A 25289-nucleotide genomic window follows, 5' to 3' on the forward strand; every position below is an offset into this window, starting at 1 on the left:
GCTGCATATGTATCGAAAGATGGCCTAGTCGGCCATCACTGGAAAGAGAGGCCCATTGGACTTGCAAACTTTATATGCCCCAGTACAGGGGAACCCCAGGGCCAAAAAGGAGGAGTGGGTGGGTAGGGGATTGGGGGGTTAGGTATGGGGGACTTTTGGGATAGCATTGAAAATGTAAACGAGGAAAATACCTAATAAAAAAATAAATTAAAAAAAAAAGAATAACCATTTTTCCTTGCAGGGTTTTTGAGACCACATGCTCCAGAGGAAAAGCTGCTTCCAAGAGGAGGGGAGAATAGTGGAGAAGGAAAGGAGATGGAAAAGATATTGTTTCGGGTCATGCAACTTTGTTGGAATGACATCTTCATTGTTGCCTACTCAGTCACCAGGAGTTGAAGGCTAGCATAGTCTGCTGTCTGCCTTGAAGCTGATGTGTCTGTGGTTCACTAATTCCGTTGTCACTAAAGTCTTCTATTTCCCGTGTTTTGCTTCCTTGTGTAGGAATCAGGGTCAATGTTTGCATACACCGTATACTACAACTTGATTGGATGTCACTGGACTTCTTTGCAACAAATCCCATACAATCCCAAACTCATCCCAGATGTATTGTTGATAATTGTGTTTATTATTGGACTTCAAATCAGCAAATATAAGCAAAGGAGATAATAAATTGCCCCACAAACCACAAGAGCCATGCCTTGAGCGGGAACTTCCTCCCACTCAGTAACTCTGGTATGCTCAAGTGTGCTGGGCTTATTTTACCATCAATCTGCTTCATCTGCTTTGATTCTATCCTAACAGTTTAATTATACAAAGAGCAAATTTCTGTAACCAATGAGCAATTGTAGCAAGGTTGTGATATACAACACGATTATAGGCAAGTCAGTTATTTTCTGGCATACTAAAATGAACAATTTAATTTTGAAATTAAAAATGTTTTTATCATCTACAAAACAACAAAATTGTTGAATGATTTTTTTATTCATCTTGATAATTTGATCTATGAACTCAATACATTTCTAATAAGAAGAACCTGAGAGAACTATTTTGTAGATATTAACAAACTCATTCAGAAGACTCACATCATCCAGTGCAATGGCAAATGATAAGAATACAGTGGCAAGAGCTATTCTACCCACTTGAACATGTATTAAAATTACAGTAATCAAGATGGTGAGGTATTAACAAACAGAGAAATAGAATACAGAGACCAGAAATAAAACCAAAAAAAAAAAATCCATAGTCAAACAATTTTTAACAAAGGAGCAAAGGTAACTAAATCATGAAAGGATACCTTTTGACTGTTTGTCTTTTGTTTTTTCCAGACAGGGTTTCTCTGAATGCCCTGGGTGTTCTGAAACTCACTACATAAAACAAACTAGCCTTGAACTCAGAGATCCACCTGCCTCTGACTTCTGAGTACTGGGAATAAAGGAGTGCACTACCATCACCTACAAGGACTGTCTTTTTAAACAAATAATGCTGGAAAGAAAGATATCTGTTTGCATATATATGCAAATATATATATATATATATATATATATATATATATATATATATAAAACCTAGAAATAAGATACAGAATTATTTAAGTCCTAGATGATAACTGATGATGAAGTCTAGGTTGACCACAGGCATGGAATGATGGCAAAGACAAGACCACATTAAAGGTACAACTCATGAAAGAATCAGTTGATAAGATTATTTCATAAAATAAAAAAATAGGGACAAAACACTGTCAAAAGAGCATCATAAAGTCTCAGGACTAGGAAAACATAAACAAAAGACATACCACATAAAGAGCTGCTATCCAAAGTGTATAAACAATTTAAAAATTCAACAATAAGAAAAATAATACCCAGCTCAATTTAATGTTAGTAAAAGGCTTGAGCAAAGCTCCTCATCAAAGAAAATAAACAATTAAAAAAGCAAGCGTACAAAATTATATTTAGTAATATATGTTACTAAGGATTATTGTTAAAGCAGTGACATGGTACTATGTATAGAATAGAAAGCATAAATACAAAACCATGTCCATATTAATTATGATCACAGACATGGAAGAATTTCAAACCCCATTCATGGATCAGTTTGTACTAGAAGTTTCTTCCTAAACTAAATGTACTCAATCTTGCATTCGTGGCCCAAGTATTTATCTTAAGGAGCTAAAGACATGTCTATGCAAAAAAAAACTATACACAGGTGTTTAAAGGAGATTTTCAATTTTCAAAACTACACAAACTTGGAAGTACTCAAGATGTCTTTGGTAGATAAATGAATAAATGTGTTGCGCGAGACACATCCAATGGTTACTCAGCTGTGCTAACAGAAAATAAGCTATGCCAACCAAGACAGCAGGGAAGAACTCTATATACATATTGCTATGTGTTGGGACCCAACCTTAGGAGCCTCTGTAGTACATGATTCCAAGCATATCATATACTGAAAGGGGTAAAATCCTGGAGATAATAAAGAGATCAGTTTCCTGACGGTTCTGGGAATGGCTGGTAAGAGTGGATGGTCATGTGGAACACAGGCAATGTTCTAGTTTGCTTTCTGTTGCTGTGAAAAACACCAAGACAAAAGGCAACTTGGGGAGGAAAGGGGATTTACTTTACATTTCCAAGTAGCAGAGCATCATTGAGGAATGTCAGAGCAGAAATTCAGGTGGAAACTGGAGCCTTGGTTGTGGAAGAACACCATCCACTGGCTTGCTCCCTGTCCTATGCTCAACTAGCTTTATTTTACAGGACTGGACTCCCAGTCTAGAAATAGTACCTTCCACAGTGGACCCCAGCCTAGGGACAATTTCAAAGACCATCCATGAATAGTACCTTCTACAGTGGATGACCTGACAAGGGATAATACCTCCCACCTTGGACCCCCAAGAGTAGGAATAATACCTCCCACAGTGGACCCCCAGACTAGGAATAATACCTCTACAGTACACTCCACAGCCTAGGGATAATACCTCCCACAGTGACTCCCAGCCTAGGGATAGCACCTTCTACAGTAGCCCAGGCCCTTCCACATCAATGACCAATCAAGAAAATTTTTGATTGAGTCAATCCCCCAGTGGAAATCCCTCAGACAACTAACTCTCTTGTATCAAGTCACTGAAGATAAGCAAGAAGGTGGTTTGGGGACTGTGGGGTTATCCTCTGTGGTGCTACAATCTAGTTACACATCACCAAGAAATTATCAGAAGCCACAGTATGAACAATATAGAACAACCCCCCCCCCCAATGTAAACCACAGACTTTGGTTAGTTACAATGTATCAGAGATGTCTGATCAACTGAATGGTGTTAGTCAGGGAGCCAGGAAAAGTGCCTTTTAGTTTTTCGTCAAACTTAAAATCAGAAAAAATAAATAGATAAATAAATAAACCTTTTAATTTTAAAAAATACTATGAAAACATAAATGTAACCAAAATGTCAACCCATTTAAAGTGGAATAGTCCCAACAATTCTTTTTCAAAGGAACGTTTTTTAACTGGCTTCAAGGCCCTTAACTCATTCTCCTAGACATTAGGTTTGGAGTTCAGAGTGATAAGGAGGCAGGTGATAAGGTTAAAGTTATGGTAGCCTTGGTTCCACTTGTTGGGAACAAGCAAAAAAAACTTATTCTAAGTACTACCATTCTGTTTTCAGACTCCATTTAATCTTAAGAAGAAACTAAATTCAAGGTCCCAGGCAGTTCCAAGAGGAGCTGGGGGTTCCCTAGAGCTGAACAGCTCTCTGAGTCTGGGCTGTAGCTGCTTGTATTACGAAGGCTAATTATGTTCCCTTAAAAACTGCTTTCAGAAGAGCGTCTGCACATAGCTTCTGGAAACCTGTTGCCAGTTGGTTCTGATTGGTAAATAAAGATGTTACCAGCCAATAGTTGGGCAGGGCAGACAGAGGCGGGACAGAGAAGAGGGAGATCCTCCGTGCCCAGAGAGTGTGGAGGGGAGGAGAGATGCCATGTCTGAGAAGAGTGCAGGACAGGGAGGCATAGCCACCATGTGAAGGAGCTGGGGTAGATGGCCCAGAGGGCTGCCCAATGGAGTCCAGGGCAGCCAAGATAGGACACAGAATTCAGAAAGTAATAACTCTGAATTATCTGTGGAAGGTAGTGGAGGTTTGGCAATGGCCCAGCTATTGTGCTGTTTAAGGCATTTTAAAATAGAAAAGCTGTGTGTGTGTTTTTTTTTTTGTGTGTGTGTGTGTGTGTGTGTGTGTGTGTGTGTGTGTGTTTCATTCAGGAACATAAACCATTGGTGCAGATAGTAGAACTCACTTCCAGAATTAATTTATATTTAATTCAACAGACATCTCAGGGACACCTTGTAAGGAGACAGTCGTCTAAGTCCAGCCACCAGAAAGACAACTTCTTCATCTTGCTGGTAGGATCAAACAGGTTCATGTTTCCAAGCCTAGGAACCAACACCTATCCCACTTCTCCAAGTGTTTTCTTTATTGTTTGTTAACTGGAAAAGAATATAAAAATTGTGTTTATTTAAGTCAAGTGCATTTGTTATAGAAATACATAAATAATTGCATATTGTGCCCTAGGTAACACGCAGCTTGACCTGTTGTTCTGCCTCCTTATCACTCTGAACTCCAAACCTAATGTCTAGGAGAATGAGTTAAGGGCCTTGAAGCCAGGTGCTCTGGATCTGGCCCAGTCTCCATCGGGTACTCCCTTGCTTAACCTAATGTCAGAATAGAGTTGGGTACCACTGCAGCTCCCTCTGTTCCCTCCTCACTTCGTGTTCCCATCATTTACAAATGCTATGCAATCTCTTTTCCAGGGACACGGTTCACATCCCAAACTGTCCACCTTCCTGCGTAATCAGAAAGTTAAGCTTTCAGTTTTAAGCTTCCGTATCTGAAAGGAGTTTCCTCAGCTTCCATCCTGAACCCACCACACTCTGCTTCTTAATGTAGTTATCTTTTATTAAATTCCCTCTAGCTTACATGAGTCTGTAGCCATTCTGGGAAAGAAAAAAGTTTTGTTTTGCCTTTTAAAAACAGGAGTTCATGTGATCATTCTGTGTGATGATGTATTCCAGGCTGAGCTTAAACTAAGAAATACTCCTGCTTCTGCCTCCTAAATGCTAGGATTAGAGAGAGAGCCATCCACTTGTCTTACTCAAAAACGTTAATAGTTCTTTAGTACACAAACGAGTGACTGTAAATGACTATTCAGTAAAGAAAACAGAGGAATGATTTTCTTATGGTTGGGGAGTATGTTACTGTAGATAAGGGAGAGAACAGCCAGAGCTACGTGGAAGAGAAAGAAGCTGACTGGCCATGGCCAAGGCTATCTCTCCGGAGCAGACAAAATAGTAGACGGTAAATCTTGGAGAGAGAAGCAAGAGAAGCAAGAAAAGCAAGAAGAGGAGGAGGTGATGGGGGAGGAAGGGGTAGAGCCTGGCTAGTTCTAAAGAAAGTGGGAAGGGAGTGTGCTTTAATCAGGACCAGCCAGGAGCTAGCATAGTGGAGGAGTAAGGATTACCAGGATGCTTGGAACTACATAACAGATTCTAAGTGTTTGTTACAAGTGAAAATGTTACAAAGGAGTTCCTAGCTAGCTTGGACTTTGATATGCTAACAGGCACTACAGGTATATGTCAATAGAGAGCTATATGTCCCTTTTGCCACAGGCTAGGGAAGATAATGGAAATGGCTCCGTTTCACAGGTTCCTGAAGAATTCTGCTCAGAAGCACTTATGACTTAGCCAGCAGTCTGTAGTCCAGCTTGAGCTGAGCTAAGACTTTGGGGTTATTCACTGCTTGAGTTTTCTTTGGACCTGGCAGCGACCACACTGAGTGTGAGTGGAAAAAATCCCAGGGAATGCATTTTCACATGGGCACTATATAGTCCAAAACTCTTGGTCTTTATAAGAATAATATAAAGTAAAGAGAAGAAAGCAGGGCCCCCAGAAGTGTTTACAAATTGGTTGGCCAGCAATTAAGGCTGGATGAAAAGGGGTGTCAGCTTTACAACATAGCTAAATCTGGTCTAACACAGATTCCTGGGAAACTCAGCACTTTGACTATATGTCCCTGGGGTGCTGTTAAGATGGCTCTATACATGTTGAGGAGGTCCTTTGAATTGTTATTAATGGTTTTGACTCTTATGGGTGTGAGGTACATAAGTACTGTACCACCATTTCAGAAACAAGAACCCAGAGACTCAGGAAGATTCCAAAATCTGAACTCAACGAGGGGGCGAGGCTTAGTGGGCAGTATGCGTGTTTAGGGTACACAAAACCCTGAATCTCGAGCACTGTATAGAACTATATGTGGTGTCACAAGCCTGTATCCTAACACTTCAGAGGTGGAAACAGGAGGATTGGAAGTTAAATTCATCTTTGACTGCAGGGTAGGTTTAAGGCCAGTCTTGGCTACATGAGATACTATAAACAAACAAACAAACAAACAACACGTTAGCCAGTGGGCAGCGGAGTCAAGACTGAACACCGTGTGAAGCATCAGGATGCCACAAAAGTCACTTCTCCTGACAGGAAGTACCTAATTAGCCCTATCATCATGATCTTAAACCTGCTAAACTGGCCAAGAACAGAATTACAGTGACAATGTTCTTTATTCTGTCTCTACCTGTCCCTGTCCTTAAAGGACATCATATTTTTTCCATGGAGTTTTGTTTTGTTTTGTTTTTGTGTTGTTTTGTTTTGTGATGTTTTGTTTGTAAAGAAATTTAAAGCAGGTTTAATTTAATCTGGTATTTAACTGCTGAGAAAACTTCAGTACTGGATGAGAAGGATAGATACACTACGAAGTAAGATAAAGATGCTCGATATGCAGTTAATTCAGAATCTGCATGAATTTTATCTATAAGGAATACAACAAAATCATCACAAAACAAAAAGGAGACCTTTGAATGAGTTGTAGAATAAGCTATTGAGTTATGCAAAACAATTTAGTTTGCACTAGGCCGGCTGAAGACAGATTTTGAAAAGTATTAAGTTTCAAACTCCGGACAAAAGGATGAGATATCTGCTTAACATATCAAAATGGACCTGGCCTCCAGGTTCTCCTAACAGCCCTCAGGCCCCACCTGTTACAGGTTAGGTTCACATACCCCCGCCCTGCCCTCTACCCTGAACTCTGCAGCCCTGGGGAGCTGCCCTTCCCCCAGAGGCTCTACCCTATAAAAACCAGACATTTTTCATACTTTTGGCCTCCTGGCTACTGCACTCAGTTCCCCTTTCTTCTTTCTTCCTCCCCCCCCCCCCCACAGGGCCCTGCTCAGGATCCTGTTCACTGTGGACTTTCCCAGATGTCTCTGCCTCTAGCTGTGTTCTCACTTTTATCTATAATAAACCTTTTCTTCACCATACCTAGGAGCAGTCTTTATTATTATCTAAGTACACTGTAGCTGTCTTCAGACTCACCAGAATAGGGCGTCAGATCTTCCAGTTCAATGGAATGTTTGTTGTAGCTCCTGGTAGGAGCACTCTCCCCTCTGGAACCAAAACTTCTAGGCCTGCACAGCCTAGAGTTATGGGGACAGGAAGCAAAAACTTTCCTAGAGGGTCACTAGGAGTGATAGTGAGTGGAACTATTCCCTTTTCCACCCCTGGGGGCTGGAGAGATAGCTCAGCGGTTAAGAGCACTGACTGCTCTTCCTAAGTTCTGAAGTTCAAATCCCAGCAACCACATGGTGGCTCACAGCCATCTGTAATGAGATCTGACACCCTCTTCTGGTGAGTCTGAAGACAGCTACAGTGTACTTAGATATAATAATAAATTCCTTTACTATATAGAGACTATCCATAAGGTCTGTGACTCTAGAGAACCCTGACCAATACAATGTGTGAATACTACATGAGTTCCAGGTACTGGCAGAAGTCAGAAGATACAGATGGTGGTGAGCTGCCACAGGGGTACTGGAAATCAAACCTGGGTCCTCTACCAGAGCATCACAGGCTCTTTTTTATTTATTAGATATTTTCTTCATTTACATTTCAAATGCTATCCCAAAAATCCCCTATACCCTCCCCCCACCCTGCTCCTCTACACACCCACTCCCGCTTCTTGGCCCTGGCTTTCCACTGTACTGGGGCATATAAAGTTTTCAAGAGCAAGGGGCCTCTCTTCCCAGTGATGGCCAACTAGGCCATCTTCTGCTACATATGCAGCTAGAGACACGAGTTCTGAGGGTACTAATTAGTTCATATTGTTGTTCCACCTATAGGGTTGCAGACCCCTTCAGCTGTTAGGTCCTTTCTCTAGCTCCTACATTGGAGGCCCTGTGTTCCATCCTATAGATGACTGTGAGCATCTACTTCTATATTAGCCAGGCACTGGCAAAGCCTCACAGGAGACAGCTATATCAATGTCCTTTCAGCAAAATCTTGCTGGCATATGCAATAGTGTCTGGGTTTGGTGGTTGATTATGGAATGGACCCCCGGGTGGGGCAGTCTCTCAATAGTCCATACTTTCATCTTAGCTCCAAATTTTGTCTCTGCAACTCCTTCCATGGATATTTTACTCCCTATTCTATGGAGGAATGAAGTATTTACAAGTTGGTCTTCCTTCTTGATTTTCTTGTGTTTTGGATGTTGTATCTTGGGTATTATAGGTTTCTGGGCTAATATNCACTTATCAGTGAGTGCATATCAAGTGACTTCTTTTGTGATTGGGTTGCCTCACTCAGGATGATATCCTCCAGATACATCCCTTTGCCAAAGAATTTCATAAATTCAATGTTTTTAATAGCTGAGTAGTACTCCATTGTGTAAATGTACCACATTGTCTGTATCCATTCCTCTGTTGAGGGGCATCTGGGTTCTTCCCAGCTTCTGGCTATTATAAATAGGACTGCCATGAACATAGTAGAGCATGTGCCCTTATTACAAGTTGGAACATTTTCTGGGCATATGCCCAGGAGAGGTATTGCTGGATCTACCGGTATTACTATGTCTAGTTTTCTGAGGAACCTCTAGACTGATTTCCGGAGAGGTTGTACAAGCTTGCAATCCCACCAACAATGGAGGAGTGTTCCTCTTTCTCTACATCCTTGCCAGCATCTGTTGTCACCTGAATTTTTGATCCTAGCCATTCTGACCGGTGTGAAGTGGAATCTCAGGGTTGTTTTGATTTGCATTTCCCTCATGATTAAGGATGTTGAACATTTTTTCAAGTGATTCTTAGCCCTTCGGTATTCCTCATTTGAGAATTCTTTGTTTAGTTCTGTACCCCATTTTTAATGGGGTTATTTGATTTTCTGGAGTCCATCTTCTTGAGCTCTTTATATATATTGGATATTAGTCCCCTATCAGATTTAGGATCGGTAAAGATCCTTTCCCAATCTGTTGGTGGCCTTTTTGTCTTATTGACAGTCTCTTTTACCCTACAGAAGCTTTGCAGTTTTATGAGGTCCCAATTGTCGATTCTTGATCTTACAGCACAGGCCATTGCTGTTATGTTTAGGAATTTTTCCCCTGTGCCCATATCTTTGAGACTTTTCTCCACTTTCTCCTCTATAAATTTCAGTGTCTCTGGTTTTATGCAGAGTTCTTTGATCTGCTTAGACTTGAGGTTTGTACAAGGAGATAAGAATGGATCAATTCTCATTCTTCTACATGATTGCTGCCAGTTGTGACAACACCATTTTTTTGAAAGTGCTGTCTTTTTTCCACTGGATGGTTTTAGCTCCCTTGTCAAAGATCAGGTGACCATAGGTGTGTGGGTTCATTTCTGGGTCTTCAATTCTATTCCATTGATCTACTGGGCTGTTGCTGTACCAGTATCATGCAGTTTTTATCACAATTGCTCTGTAGTACAGCTTGAGGTCAGGCACGGTGATTCCACCAGAGGTTCTTTTATTATTGGGAATAGTTTTTGCTATCCTAGGCTTTTTGTTATTCCAGATGAATTTGTAAATTGCCCTTTCTAACTCAGTGAAGAATTGAGTTGGAATTTTGATGGGGATTGCATTGAATCCGTAGATTGCTTTCGGCAGTATAGCCATTTTTACTATATTAATCCTGCCAATCCATGAGCATGGGAGATCTTTCCATCTTCTGAGATCTTCTTCAATTTCTTTCTTCAGAGACTTGAAGTTCTTGTCATTCAGATCTTTCACTTACTTACTTAGAGTCACACCAAAGTATTTTATATTATTTGTGACTATTGTGAAGGGTGTTGTTTCCCTAGTTACTTTCTCAGCCCATTTATTCTGTGTGTAGAGAAAGGACATTCATTTGTTTGAGTTAATTTTACATCCAGCTACTGCACTGAAGCTGTTTATCAGGATTAGGAGTTCTCTGGTGGAATTTTTAGGGTCACTTATATATACTATCATGTCATCTGCAAATAGTGATAGTTTGACTTCTTCCTTTCCAATTTGTATCCCCTTGATCTCCTTTTGTTGTCAAATTGCTCTGGCTAGGACTTCAAGTACTATATTAAATAGGTATGGAGAAAATGGGCAGCCTTTTCTAGTCCCTAATTTTAGTGGGATTCCTTCTAGCTTCTCTCCATTTACTTTGATGTTGGCTCCTTGTTTGCTGCATGATGCTTTTATTATGTTTAGGTATGGGTCTTGAATTTCTGAACTTTCCATGACTTTTATCATGCAGAGGTGTTGAATTTTGTCAAATGCTTTCTCAGAATCTAATGAGATGATCATGTGATTTTTGTTTTTGAGTTTGTTTACATAGTGGATTACATTGATGGATTTCCGTATATTAAACCATCCATGCATCCCTGGGATTGAAGCCTACTTGGTCATGATGGATGATCATTTTGATGTGTTCTTGGATTCAATTTGCAAGGATTTTATTGAGTATTTTTGCATTGATATTCATAAGGGAACTTGGTCTGAAGTTCTCTTTCTTTGTTGGATCTTTGTGTGGTTTAGGTATCAGAGGAATTGTTGCTTCATAGAATGAATTGGGGAGAGTACATTCTAGCATCACATGCTCTTAACCACTGAACTAACTCAACAACCTAAAACTGTTATTTTGGGTTTTGTTGTTGCTGCTGTTGGTTTTTTTTTTTTTTTTTTGGACTGTTATTTTGTATTCGTTAAATGCCTATCAAAATTCTTTTTTAGCCTGTATCCCTTGCACTTCACGTAGGAGACAATATCTGGAAATTTTGAGTTTGAGCCCATCCTGGGCTATATAGTGTGAATTGTCTCAAAAGCACAAGAGCAGAGATATAGCCTGTAGTAGAGCAATGGTTCTTGACCTGTAGGTCATGTCCCCTTGTGATTTGAAGAATCCTTTCACTGGTGTCAGGTATCAGATATTCTGTATATCAGATCTTTATGTTATGGTTGATAACAGTAGCAAAATTATAGTTATGAAGTAGCAATGAAATGATTTTATGGTTGGGAATTACCACAACAGGAGGAACTATATTAAAGGGTCACAGCATTAGGAAGGTTGAGAACCAATTATCTGAACAGTGATGGGCATACATTTGGAGAACTTGGGCTGAAAAATGACAGGTTGGATATAAAGTGTAGTTAATTCCCCACAGTTGCTGTGAAATCATACAGAGTTGAACAGAAGTCTATAAATCCAGGTTCTGAAGCTACCTTGAAATCCCACCAAAGTACAGAAGTCCTAAAGACAGCAGGGTGACAGGAAGGGAGAGAAGGAATAACTTGTCAGTGATGCACAAAGTAAAAGTATTTGGGGAGACTGAGAACTTTGTCTTCCAAGGAGAAAACAAAGAAGACGCAGAAAGACACAATAAGATCACACATCAAGGAGAAAACAAAACAGACACAATAAGGTCACACACTGCAGGTCACTGAGAGCATTCTCCACCAATATTAATCATGTCAAATAATCCAGGTACAGACATTATTAGCATCTCCATCATCCAAACATTTCATCACCGGCTATTCCAGTTAACCCTGTGTTTTCAGGTTCTTCAGCTTGTATTAACACTGTTGTTTTTAATACCTATTAATAGTTGGAATAAGAAGACACATTTTTTTTTACCCTTTCATGATTTGGTGGATATTTAGGTTGTTTTCACTTTAGTAGGAATGAATATTTTCACAGGGAATACTCAAGTAATGTTTTTGTTTGGATATGTTTCCATTCCTCTTGAGGATGTATCTATCAGTGGTACCATATGGTAAATATATATTCACTCTTTTGAGAAAACACTAGATTGGTTTTGCAAAGTAGCTGCAGCATTTCATGTTCCCATCAGCAGTGCATGAGTTTCCAAGTGTCTGCACAATTGCCCTGTCATTTCAGATGCCCTAGTGATGAGTCGTTTCATTGTCCTTTCTATTTGCATTCATCTGAGGATGACTGGTAGTAGGCATCTTTTCATAGGTCTTTTGCTCATTTTATACTTCTATAAATAAATATATAAATATTCAGATCACCTGCCCATCTTAATTCTGCCAATTGAATTTTCACTATTGCATTATAAAGTTCCATGTACATTTTAGATACAGGTCTCTTATTAGATTAAATGACTTGCAAGTATTTTCTCTTAATACTTTATGTTGTGCCCCACAGCTCAATGGTACCCAGTGTAGCATAAAAATATTGCCATCTTTTTCCTCCCCTTACTTTTACATTTGGCCCTACGTCTAATATGCCAATAAATCATCTCAGGTCATTAATTCCGGTTATGTTTCCTTCCATGAACTTTGTGTTTAGTTTTTAAGTTTTAGGTCCTTTATCCATTTTGTGATGCCTTTTGTATAGGAGTCATACAGGCACCCAACTTTATCTTTTTCCAAAGTGGATACCCAGTTCAACCATTTGTTCAAAAATTGTTCTTTCCCATGTGTCTACTTTGGCATCACTGAAAAAAATTAGCTGACAAGAAATGTGAGAATTTATTTCCAGAGCTTCTGTTTTATACCATAGATCTCTGTGATTGTTCATCATATGTGCGTACCATACTCTTGATTACTGTGGAGGTGTGTTTCATTTGTAAACCAGGTAACCTTCTAACTCTGTGTTCTATTTGCAAAATTACTTTGGTTATTTTCTGTGTCACTTGAATTGTCAAACATCCTAAAGTTATCTAGTGACTAGTGACAGGAAGTAAGCTGAGTTAATGAAAAGCATTGCATTTCATCTGCATGTCACTTTACCACATCAACAGCTATAGTGAGCCTCACAGTCTGTGGATCTGTATAGTGAGCCTCACAATCCATGGAAATGTATAATGAGCCTCACAATCTGTGGACATGTGTGGCGAGCTTCACAATATTCCCAATTCTTTCTATCTGTTATTTTAAAACATGTGTCAACCATAGTTATCCCACCCTGCTACAAATACATCATCTAATTGCACACCTGTATTTAGGAACTTTATGGATGTCTTTAATGCATCTTTCTTGCCCAGTTACCCTGGTTACAACTATTAGAACAGTTGGGAATAGAAGTTATGAGGGCATCTATCCTTGTTTCATTCTTTGTCTGAGGGGAAACTCATTTTTAATTATTAATCAGAGAGTTAGCTATGGAGTTTTAATAATGTTTTATTGTTTAGAAAAGCTCTACTACCCCACTCTAAGAGCTCCTTTTATCATGAAGAGGGGCTAAGTTTCTTTTTAAATTTTCCAATGAATTTACTGAAACTAGCAAGTGGCTTTCAGTATTTACTGTCTTGATATGTTGCATTATATTGACTTTCAGATGTTAAGCAAATCTTTGCTTGTAATAAATGCCAGTTGAACACTACCTGGTTCATTTTATCCATTACTAGAAAGTATTTTCTAGACATCTTGTACAGATTTTTATGTCTGTATTCATAGGAAATGTTGATCCACAGTTTATTGGGAGATTCTGGTCATGTTTTGGTATCTCATCCTATTTATCTCTTAGTATGTGTTTGGTATTCTTGGAACAGCATCCAAAGAATTACTATTTACTTCCTTCATAGAATCCACCAGCACAGCCATCTGGACTTACAGTGTTATTAGATTGTGTTTTTCTTTTATTTTATAAATTGTGGTTTCAATATCCTTATTTTAAAGAAACTATTCTACTAGATATAAACCATGCTAACACACACACACACACACACACACACACACACACACGACATGATATAGGTATGAAGGACAGAACCTTCTGCATGTGAAGTAAGGACCCTCTCCCACTGATCTGTCCACTTTCTCATGTCACATCCAGGTTTGCCCTGAATGTGGCTTTCCAGGAATCTATTTACTTCTCTTTATTTAGTTAGTTTCTCTGAATATGTTTCTTGTTCCACTATAATTCTTTCTTTCTATGAAGTAGAAGCTACTTAATTAACCCTTCCTCTTGTATCTCTGAATTTACAATTTTCTCTCTTCCATGTTTTCAGGTTGGTCAGTTTAGGCAAAGTTGTATCAATTTTAACAATCTTTCCATAGAACCATTGATTCTCTTGATTATACTGATTCCCTCCATAGCTTTCTTTGGTCTACTTTTGCATTAATTTCTGCACTGATATTTGTGGTTTTCTTTTCCCTTAGGCTTATTTTATTTATTTACTTTTTGACCTTTCTTAGGGTTCATGGATAGATTGAATTGAGACATCCTCTTTAAGCAAAGGTGACTGGGCCTATAAGTGTTCTCCTGCATACTATTTGCTATATATTGATTCCATGTGTTTTCTGGGACATATTTTATTTTAGTTCATAGTGCTTTTTATTTTCCTGATATTTTTCTTTGATTCTCTGACTATTTAAAAATGGATCATGTAATTAGCATTTACAGTCAGCCTTTATCACACAGTATCCATGGGTAGGTGGTCTCAGGACTCTTTAAGTCTGTGAGACTTAAAGGTGGCTGCTTATCAATGCAATGGAGTCCAGGTTAGCATGACTAAAGCTGTGTTTAATAGTATAGTAGGACTGAAGCAAATTCAAAGAGGAGCATATTTTTATGTTTAATTATTAGTGTTAGTCTGCAGTCACAAATGAGTCCTCTGTATCATGCCCTCTCCCCAAAGTGCAGCAAGAAATTCAGAAGAGAGGAAAGGAAAGACTGTCAGGAAGAGCCCCAATGCAACAGTATCGTCTAGATATGACAGAATGCTGTACTCATGAACATACCAGGCCCCACAAAATAAAGCCAGTCAACATTTTAGCATGGATTAGGAAGGGATTCGTGAGTCCTCACTCCTGTCTGAGGAGCCATGGACAGTTGCTGACTTTAGGGGAGGGAGAGCCAGTTTTCGATGAGAGCGTGCCTGCTGGTATTAGAGTGTCCTCCAGTGGATGGCCCCTGCACTTAAGGAGTGTGGGAACAGCTCAGTTTGGAGTTGATAGGCCACTAAAAGAATAAGGAGAACATGAAGTTGGGAAATCGTGGGCTGAGGTACATATAGGAAGACTAGGGGGAAGCATTGGAGTGACTATAACCTATGATGTTTTAAAACTTATTCTTAGTTTTTAAATTAATTAATAAAGTAGAAGATTTTCCTTTGGATTTGCATACATATTTATTTCATTTGGTTGATTCTGCAGCCCCCTACCCTTCCTACCCTCTCCCTATCCATTCCCATGGTGCCATTTTGGCCCAGTGTGCCTCCCTCCACTTTATTGTACTGACTTCCACACAGCCCTCTTGTGTCCCCCCAGTTACAGGAGTCTCTTTCCAGCTTCCTGACCTTTACTCATTCATACTCATGTAGATACACAGGAGCTAGGATCCATTTAATACAATGTTTTCAAGTTCTATCCACCGCTTTACAAATTTTATCATTTCATTGGTTTTTTTGCAAATGGATAAAATTCTATTTTATACTTATCCCATACTTTCCTTATCTATTCCCCAGTTGATAGAGAACTATGCTAATTCTGTTTTCTGGCTATCATTAAAAGAGCAGCAATGAATATGCATACTTCTCTGTAGTAGGATAGGTAGTCCCGTGGACATATGTCCAGGAGTGGTGTAGGTGGTTCCAAATTTTCTGAGGAGCCTATACATTGATTTCTAGTGCTATACTAAATTATTTTCCAACCAACAGTGGTTCAATTTTCCTCTTTCCACATACTCTCATTAGCATTTGCTGTCAGTGTTTTCTTGGTGGTAACTACACTGACTGGAGTGAGTTAGACTCTCAAAGTTGATCTACTTTGCATTTCATCCATGACTAGATTCCCTGAGATGACAGAAACCCAGTCATGGACCATCACAATAAGCATCTCTGGGGACTGGACACTGGACATAAGAGACACTTATCCCTGAGCATCTCTCTCTCTCTCTCTCTTTTTTTTTTTTTGAAAAAAATTTATTTTATTAGCTATTTTCTTTATTTACATTTCAAATGCTATCCCAAAAGTTCCCTATACCCTCCACCTGCCCTGCTCCCCTACCCACCCATTCCCACCACTTAGCCCTGGCATTCCCCTGTACTGGGGCATATAAAGTTTTCAAGAGCAAGGAGCCTCTCTTCCCAGTGATGGCTGACTAGGCCATCATCTGCTACATATACACCTAGAGTCACGAGCTCTGGGGGTACTGGTTAGTTCATATTGTTGTTCCACCTATAGGGTTGCAGACCCCTTCAGCTCCTTGGGTACTTTCTCTAGCTCCTACATTGGGGGCCCTGTGTTCCATCCTATAGATGACTGTAAGCATCCACTTCTGTATTTGTTAGGCACTGGCATATCCTCACAGGAGACAGCTATATCAGGTCCCTTCAGCAAAATCTTGCTGGCATACACAATAGTGTCTGGGTTTGGTGGCTGATTATGGGATGAATACCCGGGTGGGGTAGTCTCTGGATAGTCCATCCTTTCGTCCTAGCTCCAAACTCTGTCTCTGTATCTCCTTTCATGGGTGTTTACCTGGGTCTCAACAGAGACATCTATCTACTTACTCAGCTGGGAACCAGTGCTTCCTATAGACTCTGCTCCTCACCCTCCCACCTAGTCAGAACCTGGTGACCTTCTTTGCCTGGAAGCCCCTGATTGTCACAACTCTCACTTCCCTCTCAGATGAGACTAACCCACCTCATCCTTGGAACGGCTTCATTCTATATTATAGAGGCATTCTATGACCATCATACACTTATTCTCATGTCTTCTCTGAGTCAGTTTTAAGCAAAAGAGAAGGAAAGAAGAGAGGGAGTGAGGTAGGGAGCTTTCCTTGGGTGTGTGTGTGTGTGTGTGTGTGTGTGTGTGTGTGTGTGTGTGTGTTGTTTTGTTTTGCTTTTGCCTCATGATATCTGCTTTGAGACACCTGGCCAAGTATAACCTGTGCTAGGTTTCAAACAAAAGGCAGATAACTTTGAAGATTTTTATTTCTCAGGGGGCAAAAGATGAAAGTCTGTGTCAAGTAGTCATTAGATGCTCATGGCTGTTCTTGGAGGGGTGAGGGGCACCCTCCTCTTCTGTGGGTATCTAGTAGATTGGGTCTCCAGGTTTTAATTTGAGAAGGGATTTACAGCCCTGAAAAGATATAATATAATTTTGATTTGGGTTGCACTGGGCTGGGCAGCCAGATTCCATTTGTATGAAACTATATTAGGAGATATGACCAAAACCACCAAAATCAAATAAAAAGAACATTCCCCAGAGAGCCTAAAAATAGGGTACTGGCTCCCCAAAGCTTGTCCAGTGCTTTGCTGTCACACAGATTTACATCTGCAGGATCTAAGCAGAAGCACAGAGAAAGGCAGCCAGCATGCTTCTGCTTTCGGGTCAGCAGCCTGTCACCGAACTGATCCAGCATATTCCCTCAATGGAGAAAGAAAACCATTAACCCTTAAAGAAGCAGGAAGTGTGTGTGTGTGTGTGTGTCTGTGTCTGTGTCTGTGTCTGTCTGTGTCTGTCTGTCTCAGGGTGACTCGAAAAATATTCTGTTTTCATTTCCTGGGGCTACTGTTGAATTCTGAGTCTATGAGAAATTCATCAAATTGTCTGCAAAGATTCCAGGACCCAATCACCCACCACCACCATACGCTACTGCATACATGTATCTCACAGTATACCCCAGGTAATGAAGGGAAGATAATGACTTAAGAGGAGAGTGCAGCATTTTCCCCAAACAATTACAATGCTGTTTTAAAGCTCAACGTCCCTCCTGTGCACAACAAACAGTAAGTCACCTTGGGTACTGAAAATCACAAATTCTCCTGAGATGAAGCACAGAAAAGAATTAGCTGTTGCTTGTAATCATTTTCGCAAACAGCTACCCAGTGCTGGGCAGATTATCAGCATCTTCCAGTGGGACTTAGAGATGGGACCCCATGGGCTGAAATCTTAAAATTAAAATTATTTTGATGACAGTCTCTAATATCAAATGGAATGTGTTCTTTTTGTGTGGAGAAAGCAAGACTGCTTCCCGTCAGAGAGTTATAAAGATGGCCACCAACAACTTCAAGGTTAATCATTTCTTAAATGGTCAGTTCCTTTCAAAGGTTTGTTTGCCTGTGTGTATATGGGTGAACTGCATGTGGGCCCACGGCCTTCAGAGACTGGAAGAGGGCTTCAGATCTCCTGGAACTGGAGTTAGAGATTGTGAACTGCAAAGTGCATGCTGGGAACATAACCTGGATCCTCTACAAGAGCAGCCAGTGCTCTTAACTGCAAAGACCTCTCTCCAGCCCTGGTCAATTCCCTCTAGAGTGGTTGCTGGCCAAAAGGAGGAACTGTGTGTGAGAATGAGCTTTCTAATTTCTGAAAGGACATCTCACCTCACAGTTACCACAGGAGGTAAGGAAGAAAAGGACCAGAGTTTCTACAGGAATCACTTTTTCTCAGAAACACCAACTAAAGCAACTACCTTCACTTGACAGTTTACCTGGGCCAGTGAGCAAAGTCTTCATTCCTTGTTTCTGTAGTAAGAGGTGACCCACGAGGCCTGCGTATGGTAGAGGTACTTCCAGCTTAAAGATATGGTTTGCACAGAACCACAAAGAAGAAGCAAAGTTACAGAGTACAGGGACCTCTTCAGAATAAAGCAAATGTGGTTGTTTACATGAGACGGCCCCCATAGGCTTATAGATTTGAATGCTTAGTCACGACACGGTGGCACTGTTTGAAAGGGTTAGAATGATTAGGAGGCATGGCCTTGTTGGGTTAGAGTAATCAGGGCCTTGTTGAAGCAAGTGCGTCACTGGAGATGAGATTTGAGGTTTTAAAAGTCTATGCTATGAACGGACTCTCTTTCTCTGAATATGGATCAAGATACAACTGGCAGCTACTGCTCCAGTATCTGCCTACATTCGGTCATGCTCCCTGCCATGGTGGTATTGGAGTATACTTCTGAACATGTAAACAAGCCTCTAATTAAAATCTTTTATTCATAAGAATTACATTTGTTATGGTATCTTTTTACAGTTCTAGAACAGTAACTAAAACAGTAAATTATATACAAATGAGTTCAAATCTCTGCACCTGCACAAAAGATCTTCTTTATTCGTTTGTTTGTTTGTTTGAGACAAGATTTCTCTGTGTAGCCTTGGCTGTCCTGGAAATCACTTTGTAGACCAGGCTGGCCTCGATCTCAGAGATCCTCTTGCCTCTGCCTCCCAAGTGCCCAGCAAAAGATCTTCTTAATTTACAATATTTTATAGAACAAGCTACCAGCCATATCTTATTTATTAAACCTTTAATAGGACAAGCTGGTTCATGACTTTATCTTTTTAATCAAGTAGTAAGTAAATCTTAAAATCTTTAGATCTATTTAATTTATGCATATGAGTGTTTTGCTTGTATTTATATATGAGTTCAGAGGCAGGTATCAGATTCCCTGAGTTATGGGTGACTGTATGCCACCATGTGGGTGCTGGGAACTGAACCAGGGTCCTCTGCAAGAGCAACCAGTATTGTTTATTTTTAACACTGAGCCACTTTTCTAGTCTCCTAATTAAATCTTAATACAGATGAATTTTTTTGCATCTACAGTTCAATGTAATAAATCCAACAGTTTTCATTCTTTTGAGAATAGATTATTTTCCCTTAGCCTTCTTATCCATATAACACAGGTTCCTCCTAGAACCACAGTAGGCACAGGAACACAGGATCCTTAGCACTCAGACACCAGGTAGGTTAGTGAAAACTGGCATGGCACTTCTGGGAGGTGAGCCTTACAAGAAAAGACGAATGGGGGGAAAGAGGGAAAATGGGTGTAGGAAGAGGTTACAGCCCCATAGGGCATATCCTTCTGTCTTATTAGGGTCTTACTGCTGTGAACAGACATCATGACCAAGGCAACTCTTATAAGGACAACATTTAATTGGGGCTGGCTTGCAGGTTCAGACATTCAGTCCATTATCATGAAGGTGGAAGCATAGTAGCGTCCAGGCAGGCATGGTGCAGGAGGAGCTGAGAGTTTACATCTTCATCTGAAGGCTGCTAGCCTTTCTTTCTTTCTTTCTTTCTTTCTTTCTTTCTTTCTTTCTTTCTTTCTTTCTTTCTTTCTTTCTTTCTTTACTGGCTCCCATGTGCTTAGATGGAGGGTCTCATTGCCCAACCCCGCAGTGATACACTTCCTCCCACAAGGCCACACCTATTCCAACAAGGCCACACCTCCTGATAGTGCCACTCCCTGACCCAAGCATATTCAAACCACTACACCTTCCAGGTTGGATTCCTGCCATTGGAAATGCAAGGGTAGATTAAGTCAAGCCTGAAGGAAGTCCGCCTCAAATCAAGGGGAAGATAAGGCCTCTGAAACAATTGAATTCACAGCAAAAAGAATGAGGACCTTACAAAGCTGAACCAGGAGGCACTATGGTATGGTGGAGAGGAATGGAGGTGGAGGTCAGAAGTACACCTCCTCATTCCACATCTTGCACCCTTACCTAGCAGGGAAATCTTCAGAAAATCATTTTAATTAACCCTGAGCTTCAGCCTCCTCAGATACCTAAGAATCACAGAAAACGGCTCTCTGTCATAGCCCAATAACATTGAGGCATGCATACCTGGTTCACAGATGTAGTCTATCACCCTTGGCCAGCACACGTAAGCATTAGTATTAAGAATATAATCTAGCCAGGCATGCTGTGCAGAGCCCTTAATTTCATTACTTCAAGCAAAGGAGGGTGATTCTCTTGTGAGTTCCAGGCCACCTAGGGCTAAATAGTGATACCTTGTCTTGGAAAAACAAAACAAAACAAAAACACCAAAACACATGGAGATCAGTTTTTAAATTATACAATGGAATCTTCACACACTTAGAATTGTGTGTGAAGATTCTATTGTATAATTTATAGATTTATCATCTATAAAAGAAAGGCAAAAACCAAGTTGTAAAAACAATGGCATTGTGTGTGTGCTCTTCTTTGGGTTAATTTAAGCAGCAAACAAAGCAATCCAAATATAGAAAGCTCGTTCAGGCCACTCAGCAGCGGCAGTGTCACTGGAGAAAAGGAAGGGCATGCTCGCTTGGCTCGAGAGAACTGTTAGGAAATGCTTGCTGACCCTGGACGAACCTCCAGCCTCCTCAGGAACAGCATTAAGCAGCTTCATTTGGGCAAGCAAGGAGAAGGCATGAGTCCACAGCCCAGCAGTCCCCGCTTCCTATCTGCATGACTTAACCAGGAGTCATAGCTTGACTTTGCAGACACCAAGCCCAGCTGCTAGGGATGGTTTCAGACCCACAGGGGTGCCCTGACAATTTCCAGTTCAGTGGAGAGCTGGGGAGTGCACGGGCTCACAGCATATGATTTCTTCATATTTCATCAGTTTCCAGGTTTTAAACAATTTTAACCTTCTCTCTCTGTGGATGCAGAAGCGATGGCACAGAATGGAAAAGAGTTGTCTTTGAATAATAGGAACCAGTTGCCTGATGCCACCTGAGCACCCGCTTGGCAAGTGACCTTAACCAACCCTGACCTCTGTGGGCCTCACCTACCTTATCTCTAAAATGGACCGAAGCCAACTTCACTGGCTGCACTCCTGTACTGAAGCAGCGACTTCTATGTTCCCACATTATTCATACATTACTAACATTTTGGTTCCAGGAGCTACTACTATTACCCAGAAAAAGAAGCAACTCCCTCCTACAGTAGCAGGCCAAGCAGGAGGCTGTTGGGGTATAGCCATCAGCCTTCAATTTATTCTCTAATAACTTTTGTTCTGTTTCTGGGGCACAGCAAAGGACATCAAAGGCTGATGCTGGCCGCCCCTCTCACACAGACAAACGTTCATTACAGAGTGTGAAAGCGTCCCCCTGACCAAGGAGGGGAATCAATAGGTGTCAGCCTTTTTCCCCTCATCCTAAGATGATGGTGCAGCAGGGTTATGTGGCCAGCTGTGGATGAGCAGTGCAAGGAAGATTCTCTGTGACAAATGGGGAAGGAGCTCAGGGAATTCAGAAGACTTTTTCATGTCAGAAACCCACAATGCATTCGATTCTGATTAGTCTAAATGCTGCACGGAAACATTGGCTTTGCGGTGCATTTAAAAGTCAGTGGAACTCACTTTAACCTGGTGACTTGTGGGTTCTTCTATGTAAAGGGTTTCAGCTGAGCTCTGTTTCTAGGGAACACCACAAGACCTTATCAGTGTACAAGATAGAAAGGCAAACCAACGGGCAGTAGGTAGAGCTATGCAGTTGCTGGAACCAGATGGAGATTTATATACATCTTTTAAAAAAATTCAACATAGTGATGGAATTCATTTTCTAAAAGCAAGATCGCTCTAGGTTTTTAAAGCTTGAGATGACCTCGTTTCGCCCACTTCACAAGAAACATATAAAGGCCAAGGGGAACTCATAGCAAATCCCTATGAAAGTTGGCTGGTACACTTGTCAAAGCCACCAAACAATTTCAGTCTCTCTTAGGCACTTTCTGCTTGACCATTTGACTCCCCTTTCATAAGCCATTTTCCTGTACACAACTCCCTCAACCTAACTTCCATGTCCTGTAACTACTATGGTTTCCATACACCTTCTTGATGGTTATAGGGATTTTAAAACATCTCGACTCCTCATGTGTATGTTGTTATCTGATCCTCCCCACCCCCAAGCCTGGAAGCTTCTGCTACCATTTAAAACTGGTTGCTGCCTGAGTCCATATGACTTTTGGACAAATACTGAGACAAAAATTAAGAAGAGTCGGACCACTTGCCTAAGTGTAAATGAATGAGCTAGGATTAAAATTCTAGACTTCCCAATGCTGACCTATATAGCTGTCCTTCAGTGGAAAAGAAGCCTCAAGTTAAATATCCAGGGTAGGGCTGGCGAACCTTTCATAAAGTGGAAAAGGGCAAGTATTTCTAGCTTTGTGAGCTACATACAGCCACATGCAGTTCTAAAGTAGGTACATATTATTTTACAAAGCATGAGGTTTCCTAAAGACATTATTTCACACATACACACACACACACACACACACACACACACACACACAGCTTTATCTATGTATGAAGAACTGTATCCATGAATCAAAGATTCGTGTTCCTTAGACATTTCATGTACTGTTTGTACTTGCTAATTATATGTAATGTGAACATTCTGATTCATCTCTGCCTTTTCTGTCTTCTACTTGATCCATTCTGTGGGTAAGGCTCTTCACTCAGATTTGGAATTGACCTGTTGAGAGTCTCTTCTCTGTGATTTCAATTTGATTGATTTTTCCCGTGTATCCCTATATTGATTTTTTACATCCTTTTCTTACTTTGTTCAGGAGTTTATTTGCATCCTCTTTGACTTGGCTGAGCAGTTTAATAAATATTCTTTTGAATTCTTTGTCTAGAGGTGCATCTAATTTTTGCTCACTGGAATTCATTCTATAGAATTGAGAATTATTTGAGGAATTATGCTGACTTTTTCTTTTCCCATTTCTTGTGTTCTGCATTGACTTACACACCAGAGATCAGGTTTGTTTTAAAATTATTTGTAGTATTTCATGGTGACTAGGTTGTAGTAGGGTTGCAGTGCTGTTTGTCTCCATTAGACTGGAAGTATTCAGGCAGTGGCAAATCCTAAGCCCTTATGCTTGGGGCTCCAGACATATTCTCTAGCATTACTCTGGCTATAGAATATTAATGCAAAAGCAACCACAGCAGATGGGTAGGTCTACTAAATGCAGGTGTGGTGTCCCCTTCCCTTCAACTGCTTACATGGAACTCTTGTTTATCTTTTCTGGTTTTCAATTGACATCTTCTGATGAGAGCAGAATCTTTGTAATATTGGACTTCCTGTGTCAATCTTTGAATTGTTTTCTCTACAAATAAAGGTGTGGCTCATAAGCCATCTGGCCAGTGAGTATCATAGTGAGAATGACCCTTCAGTTTCTAAGCACTGGGAAGGGCTCTTAGTAGCTTTCCATTGGTTTGCCTTAGACCGTAGCTCCTTCAGGCATTTGTCATCCTTCATGATGGGGGTTCATCTCACTCCAGTCTATGGCTCAGACCGGATTCCCTTTCATGGAGCACTGCATGGTTCTGCCTCTCAGTTTCCCCCCTCTCCTTAAAGATATTATTCTACTTAGGAGGCTTTCAGGAAATAGATCCTAGTACTTGCCCTGGGTTTCCAGTGTAGTATTGCAGAGGCACCTCTGTCTTCAGAGCACCTATAGCCACAGACCCAGCAAGGGTCTTCTTAACATGGCTTTTCATACTACTCCTGTTAGAAAAGCTTTTCTCTCAACATCTATTACTGTCTGAACGGACTGAGTTCTGAATATTGATAGGTCCAGTATAGGGCAAGCTTTCTGATCCTGCTTTGTCTTTCCCTCTGCACCTCCTTCTAGAGTATTAATTCTCCTCTCCCTCTCCCTCCTCTCCCTCTCCTCTTTTTCCCCTTTGTACATTTTCTGTTACTGAGAGTAGCTCATAAGTTGTCAAGGCTCTCTTTTTTGGTTTAAGCCCAGCTTTAAGCAGTTGTTCTCACTCAACTTTGAGAGAACAGCCCAAGTAGGGATGACCCTTCTGGAACAGGCTCTGTACTCTCTTCTGCCTTTTGTTCTGCTTTCAAAGTTCCTAGTCTTTGTCATTGAAACCAGGGTTCATTGGCACCTGCCTGACCATCATATAGCTGCTACGAAACGATTCTGGTTTATTCCCTGGAACTTCTGATACATGACTGGCATCCATTACCTCTAGTGAGATACTCATGGAATGTTTTAAAACAATAATTTTATGGACAGCTGAGGTGACTCAATGGGTAAGGAACCTGTTGAGAAGCCTGAGTTTGATCTATAGAACCCATGTAAAGGTAAAGAAAGGTAGGAGAGGAGACGATGCCGGGGCCTAGCAAACACAGGAGTGGATGTTCACAGTCAGCTATTGGATGTATCACAGGGCTTCCAATGGAGAAGCTAGAGAAAGTACCCAAGGAGCTAAAGGGATCTGCAACCCTATTGTTGGAACAACATGATGTACTAACCAGAACCCCG

The 25289-nt window shown here is 40.7% G+C and overlaps 1 protein-coding gene across 7 annotated transcripts in view; it reads right to left on the reverse strand.

The window, feature by feature from the left end:
- The window catches only part of Fhit (fragile histidine triad diadenosine triphosphatase), a 1519265-nt gene that overhangs the window by 927725 nt on the left and 566251 nt on the right, over positions 1–25289 (reverse strand). The window contains exon 1 of one of the 7 annotated variants that reach the window (XM_029468750.1): positions 4327–4388. The exons of the other annotated variants lie outside the window; for them this stretch is intronic. The gene's annotated coding sequence lies outside the window, so the exon portion shown is untranslated. Of the gene's footprint in view, positions 1–4326; positions 4389–25289 lie in introns of those variants that run through there. 7 annotated transcript variants of the gene reach the window in all.

This window comes from Mus caroli, chromosome 14, assembly GCF_900094665.2.
Source record: "Mus caroli chromosome 14, CAROLI_EIJ_v1.1, whole genome shotgun sequence".
In the NCBI taxonomy this organism is placed as follows: Eukaryota; Metazoa; Chordata; class Mammalia; order Rodentia; family Muridae; genus Mus; species Mus caroli.